Here is a 14,325-nt window from a genome sequence, read left to right as displayed (position 1 = left end):
CTACTGGGCCACACTCCAGGGAAAACAATGCCCTTGCTGTTAGCCTCCTGTTAGCTCTGACAGAATGGGATTAAACACAGTGTGTAAAATGTTACAGTTCAGAACAGCCCTTTGTACATTTTGTGACAAAATAGTCAAATTAAGTCTTTACCCCATGCAGCTCTACCCTTTCCCTCCTCTTCCCTCTTTGTTTTTAGCCTGGAGCTAGTTAGTGGGGAGAGGCGTCACAGGCAGCCAGCGGAGGTCAGCTATGCCTGCAGGCATGAAGGCCTTCAAGTCTGCGGCCTCTCATCTGGCCATTTAACACAACATAGAGGGACTAGATGGATACAGCAACAAGGAAGTAACACTACAACAACACACTAAACCGCAATTAGCAGAACAACAGCTCATCCGAATAATGGCATTGTTTAGTATGAAGCTATTGAGCCCTACATGGTTGAATGCCTGTTTGGGAGATGTAAATTCAAGTGTTGTATGTACAAATGATAGGAATAGACATGTATTAATATTTTTATGGTCATAGCTCTTTAAGCAACTGCTTAATACAGTATCCAATCTATGTGGCTTTTGCTTCTTTAACTGAAAACAAAGGAAGATCCAAATGAACATATTTTTTTCCCCCTGTCACCATTGTCACCTTTAACTAAATGTATTTCACTGGAGGATATTTCCATGGAGTCACAGTGGCATCTATCCTCTGTCTGACTGTCTCTGGAGGTGCTTGAAGCGTTTATCCAGCAGAACTGACAGAGAGAAGGCTTTAATTAGCAAGCCTACTCTTTATATTGCATAACATACTGTACGGTCTGTCTGAACGCTAGATAGTAATATTCATTCACTGATGTTTTTGAAGGACCAGTTGGAGAGAGCGCAGCTCCTCATTTACGCCACATAATTAAAAGCAAATGACAATTCCACTTTCTGATTTAATTAACCACTTAAGATAAAGCAAAACACACACACGCACGCACGCACGCACGCGCGCACGCACACACACACACACACACACACACACACACACACACACACACACACACACACACACACACACACACACACACACACACACACACACACACACACACACACACACACACACACACACACACACACACACACACACACATAGATGCACACAAATAGGTCAACCACGAGGGTTATTTAACCACGTAATATTTCTACTAGGAGCTTCATGATTTTGATATTATTCAAAGGGTAAACAGGCCTCATCTCGCTCCATTTTGACATCAGTCAACTTGACATCATGTAAATACCCTTTCAAGCTCGGATTTCAATATTTTTCCCCCTCCAATAATTTGCGAGTTCTCCTCAGTGTTAACGATGAAGGGTTTAATTCATCATAACAGTATTCGTACAACCTCTAATTAGCGGCAACACTCGTACAACAATGCCGCTGTTATCTCAACATGCAAATGAGCTCTCAGTCTGTTACGTGTGCTAATTTTATGAAACGCCCGATAACTAACGCCTGCGTTAATCTCCTCTGCATTTAACCCCGGTTACTTTTTAATCCGCCATCCATAACAAACAAACAACCAATAATCCTATTACCGGCTTGATGATTCTCTTTTTATTTATTTTTTATTTTTCATTGAATTTAATCTCAATTAGAGGCAGAAAAACCTAGACAGACTGACTGCACTTGACAGGAAGTACTTTTCCCTCTTTCTTTCTCAGTTTGATGGATAAGCCGTGGATAAGTCTCAGTCTCTTTTCTCTCCTCTGGCTGTTCATGTTGAGATTCAGCATGAGTGAAGCTGCATCACATGTACACACACATACAAGGACACACATGCACATGCACCCACACAGGCACATGCACATGCACATGCACATGCACATGTACACCCACGCAAGCACAGACATGCCTGCACGCACACGCACACAAACCCATACACTCCCTCCCTGTGCTGAGGGAGTCTGAGACGCTGGCCTAGGTTCACTGACCTTGTCTGTATTGACAGGTCCTGCTATTAGGGGTCAAGGCGGTTAGGAGTCCCTGTGGTTAAATTACTGAGAGATGAATGCTGCATGCTTCACTGTGTGCCACTGTCTGTGTGCATCTCTCTGTAACACTGTACCTATTTATGGGCTTGTGCGTGGGACTGAGTAAATGTCACTAAAGGTATGTAATGCTAGGGTTTATTACATTGTAATTTGACAATGTGGCTGTGGCTATTGTTCTTCATGTTTGACATACTAACACGTTGCAGTAGTTGAGAGTTAGTGTTGATGTTTGACTGTTTTATTTTATTTTTACTGTTTGTCTGAGAGTTGTACTTTTATCTTCGTGCACGTTTGCAAGAGATTCAACTGATAAAAATGGACTATCGACAAAGCATCTTCAATACAACAGAGATTGACTGCTTCGTGTGTGTTCCCTTACTAAACAAACGTGTCATATTTGCAGTTTCACATGTGAAAATCAAATGATCACATCTGAAATCTATGGTTTTTTTTCTCTCGCATGTTGAGTTGAAAATTTCACATGTGAAACCAGATGATCACATTATTAACATTTTGAGTTCACACGTTAACACCACTTTTGCACGTGTAGAATAAGTAGAATAACATGTTTTAACCTCACATGTGAATTGCAGTTTTAACATGTGAAATTTGCGGTTTCACTTATTAAAAACTTTCACTGCATATCTCATTTTCACATGTGAACATTTTTAACATGTGAAACCACGTATTTGGCGTTAACATGTTGCAGTAACAATGTTTCCACCAGTGGAATTAGAGTGACCACATCTAAAAAAAGCCCAAATACAGGACAAGGGAGCGATTTAGCGGAACATTCGCGTGACAGTGGGTAGAATGCATTTTTGCGGGGCAGGTTTACTGAATCACGCTCAAATGGCGGCATAGTTCTGCTGTATGAAGGTTACATCCATTCTTTGGACTTAATCATATGTACCCATTGATTCTTGAAGAATATAACGCATAAATAAATGCCTCATCATTTTGGTTCAACTGTCGCACCCCACCAGAACCCAAAATGTAAGCTAGTATTACTCCAATGTAAACAACCACTGCATAGACCCAAAAACATGGCTAAAACAATCATTTTGATATCATGGATGGTCAGTCCTTGCATCCATAGCGTTTCATTTGAGAGTGGTTGCAATTTCTCCAGCCCCGTCCCTCAGTTTTTTACTGAAGCTGTGGCAGGGAGGACACTTTGTTGATACTTCAATGAAGGTGTGCCGCTTTAAGCACCTTAAATAGAGTCATAGTGTTATTATATTGTGCCATCCTCTAGTGGGCACTTTTGTGCCGTTAAGATCAAGCGAAACATTTGAAGCCGAGAACAACATTGTAAGTATTGCAAACAAAAATAATGACATTGAAAGCAAAACATACACCCGAAAGTATTGATAGCGAAACAAGATATTGCAAGGAAATCATTTCGAAATGCAAGAACAAATATATTGTAGATGGATGAAAAAAACGTTATCATTATCATCATTTTTTATGCAATTTTCCTTATCTTTGGTTACGTTACCCTGGCCTTTGCTGCCTCATTTCGTGTTGCTCATTCCAGCAAAATGCTGGTTTGCCTTTGAACCTAAGCAGGGTCTCTCCTGGTTGGTCCCGGGATGGAAGACCAGATGTAGCTGGAAGTGGTGAAAAATAAATGTGTCAAACGTGTCCCGAAAGCCATTTGTTTTTTTCCCCATGTGATTTCATTTGTAAGGGTGGGGTTGCATCAGAGTATCACTGAGTGTGTGTGCGTGATTGTGTGTTGTGACAGGTCATTTTCATTGACCTCATCCGAGAGTACACCAGCCCTCTTTTATGTTCACCCCCCGCCCCACACACCAGATCTGCCACCACAATTAAGGTCTGAATGAGCTTCACTGAGCATCATTACCTGTTGACACCAGGCGATGAGGTGATATGACATGCTGCTAGTCTGGCTAACTAGGTCAGACTGTACAATTACCAGGCTTTTGGAGGGCTCGGGGGCTGGGGGGGGCTTATAGGAGGGATATGGTGGATTTAAGTTGTGTGATATGGCTTCGGAGACATCTCCTATCAAGCCCAGGAGCCATTCTCCTAAAGATGTAATGACATCTCATAATTAGCATCATGTCCCAACTTGTCTGCTGCTTTTAACTGTCACACTGTATTTGTGGTGAGGCTGGCCAATTCCAGAAGAGATGGGGGAGGAGCTATACAGTGAAATGAATAGACACTCATGTGATCTGTCACATCCCACTGGTTATTACTTAGTGTCTGGAGGAATGTAGCTAATAAACTGTTGATGACATGGCACTCAAAGTCATCTGGAGGAACCATAGGAAACCATTTCAGATGTCGGTAATATCAATTGTTGGTTAAATGAATTTGACATATTGGTTATATGTCACCTTAGGTATATGTAAACCTACCTTTTTCTTTTTTTGAACTAGGGGGGTCAGTTAAGAACTAATTCTTATTTACAATGGCGGCCTACCCCGGCCAAACCCTAACCCGGACAACGCTGGGCCAATTGTGCGCCGCTCTGTAGGACTCCCAATCACGGCTGGTGGAGATACAGCCTGGAATTCAACCAGGGTCAGCACTGAGATGCAGTGCCTTAGACCGCTGCGCCACTCGGGAGTCCCCCACCTCTCTTTGTTTGTTTATGAATTCTCGATCTCAACACAATATGATGATATAGTATGTCAAAGATGAGCCACAGCAACAGTTTTATTTTTGTTACTCTTCAAAATAGAACCTGGAAACAAAATTGTTATTGTAATGAATTTCCTCCTCTTCTTCCGAAGAGGAGAGGCGAAACGGATCAGAGGACCAATACGCGGCGTGGTAATTGTCCATGGTTCTTTTTAATACGTTAAGGTACACATGAACAACTGACTACAAAAAACAAGAAATGTGAAAACTCAAAACAGTCCTATCTGGTGCAAAGACAGAGACAGGAACAATCACCCACAAACACACAGTGAAACCCAGGCTACCTAAGTATGATTCTCAATCAGAGACAACTAATGACACCTGCCTCTGATTGAGAACCATACTAGGCCGAAACATAGAAATACCCAAAACCTAGAAAAACAAACATAGACTGCCCACCCAACTCACGCCCTGACCATACTAACTAAATACAAAACACAGGAAATAAAGGTCAGAACGTGACAGTTATCTCTTTGCTGTCATACAATTTCACAATTGTAAGCATTTCACTGTCTTAATGTAATTCAACATTTCAAATAGCTTGTACCTATGCCTGTACCTACACTTCTAGGACTCATGTTATCCTTATTTGTGTCAAACCATCTCTCCCGCACCATCACTTTCCTGTCCCATATTGAAGGAAGCAATCTACCTGTCAAAGCACAAAAAGAAACCCCAATGCAAGTCTTTGGGTTCTATCTATCTATCTATCTATCTATCTATCTATCTATCTATCTATCTATCTATCTATCTATCTATCTATCTATCTATCTATCTATCTATCTATCTATCTATCTACCTCTCTCTCTCTCTCTCTCTCTCTCTCTCTCTCTCTCTCTCTCTCTCTCTCTCTCTCTCTCTCTCTCGCTCTCTGTCCAACATGCCTTTTTAATCCATCTCTATATGATTCCTCTGCTCTCTATCATAAATCTCTTGCTGTCCTGCCTTATATATAATGTATTTGCAAAGAGAAGGAATAGAGGTGACAGAGTCAGTAGTTACTATGATCAAACATCGTACCTGGAGGCTAACTGGGAATCAGGGCCCCACTGACAGGGCCTACAGGGAACGAGTGTATGAGAGGGAGGGAGAGAGGGTGGAGGGATGGAAAGGGGTATGGCTAGAGGGAGAGAGGGAGGATAAAGGGGATAAAGAGAGAGAGGGTGTGGATAGAGAGGGAGAGACAGAGGGAGGTAGCGGGTGGAGGGATGGAAAGGGGGATGGCTAGAGGGAGAGAGGGAGGATAAAGGGGAGAAAGAGAGAGAGGGTGTGGATAGAGAGGGAGAGACAGAGGGAGGTAGAGGGTGGCTATACATACTGTAAGGGGTAATGGATTGCTGGGTGTGTGAATAAATCACTATTGTACAGGCTAATCTCTCTCACTCACTGGCAGGGTAAATACTTTGCTTATAGATCCAATACACGCCTCACTCTCTGCAGCTTGTTGGGCACGCTCAGTAGGCACAAGGTCTCTCCGAGACACTACACCTGCTCCTTTAAATCATCCCTCATTCATTCTCTCATCTTTTTTCACTCCATCCTTTCCACAGAGAGGTGGATGAGGCTCTTCGTAACGGATAGGGCTGAGACAGACAGTGTACTTTCCCTCCCTCCCTCCCTCCCTCCCTCCCTCCCTCCCTCCCTCCCTCCCTCCCTCCCTCCCTCCCTCCCTCCCTCCCTGTCTGTATATTGATAGATACTCTAATTTTTTCATTGTGCATATTGTTATGGAGAGGTATATTTCAAATACCTTCTTTTCCTGTAGCTTGGCTCCAGCTTGGCTGCATTTGGATGTCCCTCTCCACACCCCATCATTGTAACTGCAGGGTAAAGACATCCCTCTCCTCTTTTCCCCCTCCCTCCCTCCCTCAGTAATCTGGCCCTGTCTCTAAATGTGGAGGTGCTGCTGCTCGGGCTTGATTGAAACAAACGGCTGCTGATTGCTGATCAGCCAGCTGTAAAGCCTGGCAAGGATATGAGCTAATGAAAAAAATGGACCTGATTTGAGAGGCACAGAGCGTCGCTCACCCCTGCTCGCCCCTGTCCCCCTGCTGTCCCCCCCCCTCCCCCCACTGCCCATCATTATCAGCCTGCCTTCCCCTAGAGCGAAGGGAAGGGAGGCAGTGTGACTGTGTTGCTAGCACTGGCTAGCATCGACACATGGAGACAGAGGCCTTTCTATCCCGCCTGTACAGCTCTGGGTTAGAGAGGCCGTCTAAAACAATTGTCAATGCGTTATTCACTTAGCTTAGCTGTACTGGTTTACCAAACAACTATTTGGCACAGATAACATAATACGTTGCTTTTATTAATTGGTTGGAGGCTCTAACAATTTTTTAAAAACGATTTTGGTTGGTGTCAGACCTACTGTGCTGCATGTTATCCTTGTTACAGCTCATTACTGGCATGGCCATATCGCCATTGTCACTCTATCGCTAATGAAATGAAATGAAGAGTCCTCCGAAAGTCTTCATATCTTGTAGAAGCTTCGATAGTCTTGCTGATGCCCCCTTTCCAGTTCCACTACACACCCACAGACGCCCACTGGCCCCTCATCTACCAGAGTCGGCGCTAAACCGGGCCATAATGGCCGGTGGCAAGCCATTCGGATTGGCGATAACACATATACACATGTGGGGGAAAAAATCAAGGCAGTGAATTAAAGTCCAATGACCCTGTGTACACAGAATTAGCCGTGAGGTAGCCACGCAGGCATCCTGGCTGCGTTAGGCTAGTGTATAATAACACAAAAACAACCTCATTATTAGAGCAGAGAGAGGAGTGGGAAGAAGCCAAATGATTTTCCTTTTACCTCCCCGTTTCCCTCTTTTTCTTTGACAGCAGCAGTAAATTAAGGAAGTGGTGATATTTAATACCTTTTAACCTCCCCGAGACAGTTTTCTGATCAATTATGTGAGCCGGCTGTAATTGTTAGCCGGGTTAATGATTCTACATGTGAGAGGTGGTGCGCCAGCCAGCCGGCCCCTAAGATGGAGGCCTGAGTGCAATTACCTTAAACACCTCAAGTGCACTGGTGTCTGGAGAGGACATTACAGAGAGAAAGTGTGTGTGGGGGGGTGGGGGGGAGAGAGAGAGAGAGAGAGAGAGAGAGAGAGAGAGAGAGAGAGAGAGAGAGAGAGAGAGAGAGAGAGAGAGAGAGAGAGAGAGAGAGAGAGGATACTAAATAATACTGAACGTGTGCATAAATGTGTTTGGATACTTGTGTACGTATACCGTATGTGCACTACGCATCTTTACCAAATGTCTCTGTGTGTGTGTGTATATATGTCTATGTGATCAGTATGTGTGCGGGCGTGCATGTGCGTACGTCCGTGTGCTAAACAGGGTAATAGTGGAATGACACCTCTCCCGTTCCTTTATTGAACAGCTCATGAGGGTGTCCCTCCATGCCTGCGCCGTGTGTACATCTAGCCAGGCAATTTAAGAACATTAGACCTTGTGAAACCGCGGGCCGGGGCCTGACAGCCCTCCAAACACTAAATAAATCACATTTTTATTGTGTAGGAAGCTGGGTAGCTCCGCTGCACATGAGAGCGCTTTTTAAAGAGAGCACGGTTCAACACGACACCCGTGTTCACTGTCCGGCCCCCTCATGTGTGAGAAAACATGTTTCCAGACACATTTGGAATCTTAAACGGGACATTTTAACACCGAACCCCTCAGACTGTGGTCTCCACAGGGTTAGAGGCATACCTCTGTGTGGGTTTGGCATTCTTTCTGTAGATTGTGGAACCGTTGATGATCTGATACTACTATACCATCTTGCCTATCGAGAGAGCTTTGAGTGTGGTAGAAGATGTGGTAGAATATAAAATAAAATGTTTTTTTCCCCCCTTGCCATACAACAGTAAGAGTAACAGTTGGCGGTGTTGAATGACTGTAGGACGTGCCGCTTGCCACCGACACAGAGGAGGGTGACACGGTCTGACCTCCTATCCGTATGTCTGTCAGTGTGGAGGCTGGCTGAAGGCAGATGAGGAGGAGACGATGAGGCAAAGTCCAAGCATAGTTTACAATGCACCAAGGCTCAACTGCTTTGGCCAGTGAACCAACTCGTTTCTACTGATATGGGAATGAAACCAAAAAACATTTCCGTGACATAGACTGACCAGGTGAATCCAGGTGAAAGCTATGACCTCTTAATTGATGTAATTCGTCAAATCCACTTCAATCAGTGTAGATGAAGGAGAGGAGGCAGGTTAAAGAAGGATTCTAAAAGCCTTGAGACAGTTGAGACACGGATTGTGTGTGTGTGCCATTCAGAGGTTGAATGGGCAAGACAAAAGATAAGTGTCTTTGAACGGGGTATGGTAGTAGGTGCCAGGCGTACCGGTTTGAGTGTGTCAAGAACTGCAGCGCTGCTGAATTTTTCTCACTCAACAGTTTCCCGTGTGAATCAAGAATGGTCCACCACCGAAAGGACATCCAGACAACGTGACACAACTGTGGGAAGCATTGGAGTCAACATGCGCCAGCATCCCTGTGGAATGCCCACGCCCGGACGAATTGAGGCTGTCCTGAGTGCAAAAGGGGGTGCAACTAAATATTATGAAGGTGTTCCTAATGTTTTGTACAACTCAGTGCATATTTGTACTGGTTCATTTACTACGACTTCGAATGAAGCAGATGTAACATAAAATGACACATTTAAAACAAATGAAACGATGAAACTATTATAAATGTGTTAACGTATGCACTTGACCAAGGATACGTTAACACACTTTATTGTGTTCGATAATTACCCATTAAACAGTAGGCCTTTAAGGCTGCAGGTATGGTGGTTGGCGGCGTGTCCCACCCATAGGTGCCATCTTGAATTAGGCCCATTGTTGGAAGAGAGCATGGTTTGCTCCTTTTTCCCCTCTCATATTCCAAACTGCTTTAGGGGATGATAGAAATTGAATTTAGAGCCATCCATTGGATTATCGACTGTAGACCTGGGATTTCATTGGGATTACTTTTTTGTATTTTTTTTCCCTTCAGATTATAGAGCCATATTTTGTTAACATGCAAAAGTCACATTCGAGTGACGCGAGCTCATCCCGGTACCAACAAGCTCTGTAGCAGGATAGCTAACGCTAAAGTCGGGACCTTGACAAACTTAACAGTGAAGTGAGTGATGACCGTGAAAACACACAAGGCTGATGGCTATAGCTATGCTCAACCAGTTGATTATTCTTCTGGCTTTATCTAGCTCTGTTTGTGATAGTTTACCTTGCCTCACAGGCTTGCTAGGTAATCCATCCTCTGACTACATCTGTAGACACTAACCTTTGCGGACACTAACCATCTGATAGCGTTTTTTTTCCCTTGTGCGAGCAGTATTTGAAGTTGCACGTGACGTAAACAAAGAGCTTTCTGGTCCTAAAGCTTTCGTGAGAGGTGGCCGGGTTAATGGATTGGATTGGATGGATTTGAACGTGGAATTCCTTTCAAAGACTGAACCAGAGGTTCTGGTAGGACTAAGGCTCGTTTGATTTGAGTGATTGATTGATTGATTTGTTGCTTATGTTGAACCTCCTCTCTTTTATTCCTGGTAAGGTTGCGGGTCAGGCAAGCTCATCACAAAGAGGAATAGTCGAGGGGAAGCGGCACAGATGAGGATGAGAGGAAGACAGAACTTGACTTTGTCTGCCTGGCCTCGTGATGGTCTAACTGACGGCCCTCCACTATTCTCCCTCTCGTCCCTCCGTCATTGTGGAATGGCCATGATAGACGTGCCATGATTTACCATCTGAGGGAGGGGGGTGATCTGCACAGCAGATGTTTTAGACGTTCTGGACATTGTTTTTTATCTGGAGCTGGGAGGGCAGAAAGGGGATCGAATTAGAATTGATGGAGTGAATCTGCGGAGTTGCATACAAGCGACCGTTGATCTTTCCTGAGGCCTGTGTTTGTCTGGAAGGTGAGCGATAGCTGTTAGGAATGTGCTGGCGAGGACAAGAAAATATATTTAATTCACAACCAAATTCGTTTGGTACACACTGAGACACGGACATACGCACATGGGGACACACACAGGCCAATCCCTTCCCCTTGCCCCACCCTCTCTGAGCAGGACTGTTGGTCAGATGCTGGCCCAACAGCAGACCATACCAAGAGTTTCTTCTTCCTGTTTACTAATAGAAAATTAGCCAGCTGGGTCACATTCATTTCCCTCTTTCTCTTCCACAGGCTCTGGCCTTCAAAGCAAGCCTGTTTATCATTAACTTGGTCATTTGGTAATTTAAACAGATTTTTATCTGAACAACAACCTCTCCCTCATCCCTGAACACCAACCCGTACACTACACAGCTTAACAGAGCAAGTGCTCAATTAGTCTTCTACTTCTGTGCTCAGTCCTTTTCGATGGCTGTGGAGTGGGGCTTTTGTTTGTCGAAATGTGAGCAGAGAGCACTTTGGAGCGGCTCCACGGATGGCTGTAGCTAGCTGGGTGACAATGGAGGTGTTAGAGGAGGCAACACACACACACACACGCACACGCACACGCACACACACACACACACACACACACACACACACACACACACACACACACACACACACACACACACACACACACACACACACACACACACACACACACACACACACACACACACACAGGAGGCCATGTTGAGCTGGCAGCTCTACAACACAAAGCATTTCTCTGTCAGTGGTCAAGCCTGACTGAACCCCCTCTACATTAGAGTCACACACACAAACACATGCGCAAGGGAACACGCACGCACGCACAAAACACACACACACACACACACACACACACACACACACACACACACACACACACACACACACACACACACACACACACACACACACACACACACACACACACACACACACACACACACACACACAGAAAAATACCCATTCCTGTTTTTTCCTTTTAAAACCTGGCTCAAATCTGCTTTTTTCCAGAAATTAGCCATCTGTGCTGTCCGTGAGTGACAATGTTCATATCAATCCTTGAGCACCCCGTCTGCACACACACACACACAGACACACACACACGTGTGTGCACACAAACACACAAGAATGTGCACGAAGGAACGCAGGCATGCACACAAACCTATCTAATGTGCATCAACACAACTGATATCTGGCTACTGGAGAGGTAGGGTAAGGGTGTTAAGTGAACCACAAGAAAATTCATTTTGGACTGACTATGATAGCCACACACAAACACACACACTTGCAGACGCGAGCACACACACACACACATTTATACTCACCACAAATAGATACACACACACACACACACACACACACACACACGCAGCGTTCCTTTAGGACAAAGATGGCTGGTGGTTAATGATTCCTTTTTTTTAACACCATTAGATTGAAAAATGAGCTGCGCTAGACCGTGCGTATTTTTCCCCACTCTCCTTCTTTTTTGTTAAGCTTGAGTTTCGATGAATGGCTTTCATCAACAAACTGCATCTCATTAGGAGCGATGATGTGCCGTATGCTGATCATCATCATCTGCGAGTGGACTGATGAGCGATGAATGTCATCCTTAATGGAGCCGCGACATCTCCCCCTATCCTCAACCAGCTAGCGCTACGCTAACGCTAATTACACAACATGCAGCAGCTAGCCAGCCACCCGCCGCAACGTACAGACCACGTCCACTAGGTTAACGGCAGAGTCCAGACAGCCAACGAATATTCACCACTCACTCTCAGCGCACGTCGTCGCAGGTGGCTCTTTTTACAGGTGACAGAAGGACGACGAGATGGCGGTTTTTTTCGGCGAGATCGCACCTCATGCTAACTTGCAAATCACGTTGAGGCAGGGTAACGATAGTAAGTGACTCCTTTGTCCTCACACCGCCTTGGCTGGGGCTGCAGATGCTGTGCTTCGCCTGGAGTTCTCTTGGCCTGTACACAAAAAGAGAACACTCTCTAAGGAAAATGCCCCTTACTTCAAAAACATTGCTGAAGAATGTAGGGTCACTCGCCATTACTTTTGGTTAAGTAAACCAGGTGTATGGCGTTCCTTTTTAGGACATCATTCATACGCGTTTTTAAATGTGCAGTTAACCATTCCTGTGTTCATGAGCAATTGCTGGCATGTTTTTCTGAGTATTCTGCCAAATATGTCATAAAAACCTCTCCAAGGCTGCAAGAAATCACAGCCCGTCCCTGTCTCAAGTCTTCTCTGACATGAGGCAGCTGGCTACTCTAGTGGTGTTTTCCCCCTCTGAAGACGCCAACTCTGGAGAGTGTAAAGAGTGTCCGCACTCCACTCTGAGTTGGCAGAGATTTATGAGTAGGTCAAACCAAAGAGTGTAAGAGAGTATACTCAGGGAGAGTTTGGGCTCAGATTTTACAATGTGATGGTTGGGTCATAATTCAAAGTTCATGCTCGCATATAACACATTTGTAATTACGTAGATTATGAGAGAGAACAGATTTATCCCATACAGGTAGAACAAGTGCAAGCAGACACACACACACTCACGCACACAGGCGGACACATAGGCGCAAACACAACACATACACACACGGCACACCATATGATTAGTCAGACAGAGGTAGGCCTTTTCACCCTTGCTGTTACATACACTGTACCACGTTATACACTGTGTGCTCGTGGTTTACGCCACGACAACCTATTCCTCCGTTTTATAAGAGAGTGTACCGAGTGTGATGAGGAGGAGGAGGAGGAGGATGATGTACAGCATGCGTCACGTCAGCATAACAGGGAACGAGATAGACACCTTCCATCGTCAAAATAACTCACCAATAATCTTTTGTACTCTGTTTATTGGCATTATTCAGCATTTGTTGACAACAAAAAAACAAATTCTGGACAAATCGTTAATAAATATTAGTTCAAAATAGGTTGGTTTAGAGGGTGATGCCGCAATCGGTGCAGAATTGCAAAGAGATGTACATTCCGATTTGATCCAGTCCACTGACATGCCTTTTATGAGTCTATCTTGGTTTCAACTTCACTTTTCTATTTTCTATGATTTACAGTTTGGAGTGTGTTGAATGTTTCATGGGCCATGGTGGAGGCCACTCTCCTGCAGCTTATTCGGCGCTGAACACACAAACCCCGTCTATTTCCGTTCCTGTTTGTTAAATATTAATCACACATTCCCACTGTCTTATCCACTGTGTGTTTGTGTGTGAGTATACTGTTCAAGTACTTTTCATAGTGTGCGTGTGCGTGTGTGTGTTCCTTGGGTGTATTGGAAAGGGTACTGCTGTGGAACTCCCCACCAAGACCCCACTCATCCTTGGACATTTTCCTACCTTAGGCCCCTCTTATGGTGGTGACCACATTTTAAATCATCAAACTACTCAACTCATACGCCCGCACAAACGGGTCAAATAGAATCATCCAACTCTCCCTTTTACCAAATTCCGCCCGGGTAGAGAAGTAATAGAGTAGGGAAGTGATAGAGTAGGTGCCCCCCTGTATGTTGAAACTTCTCCCACACAAAAGACACGAGAGTGGGAGCGAAATAAACGAAAGGAGAGAAGGCAACCTTTTGGGTGATTGTAATGTTGTTTGGGTCTGAATTCTTAAACAACACACAAGACAGTTAATGAGAGCATGTGTTCTAAGGCAAAGACAGTCTTG

This window comes from Oncorhynchus keta, chromosome 34 (genome assembly GCF_023373465.1).
Source record: "Oncorhynchus keta strain PuntledgeMale-10-30-2019 chromosome 34, Oket_V2, whole genome shotgun sequence".
Taxonomy (NCBI): domain Eukaryota; kingdom Metazoa; phylum Chordata; class Actinopteri; order Salmoniformes; family Salmonidae; genus Oncorhynchus; species Oncorhynchus keta.
The sequence above is the reverse complement of the archived record's forward strand: the minus strand, read 5'-3'. Positions refer to the sequence as shown.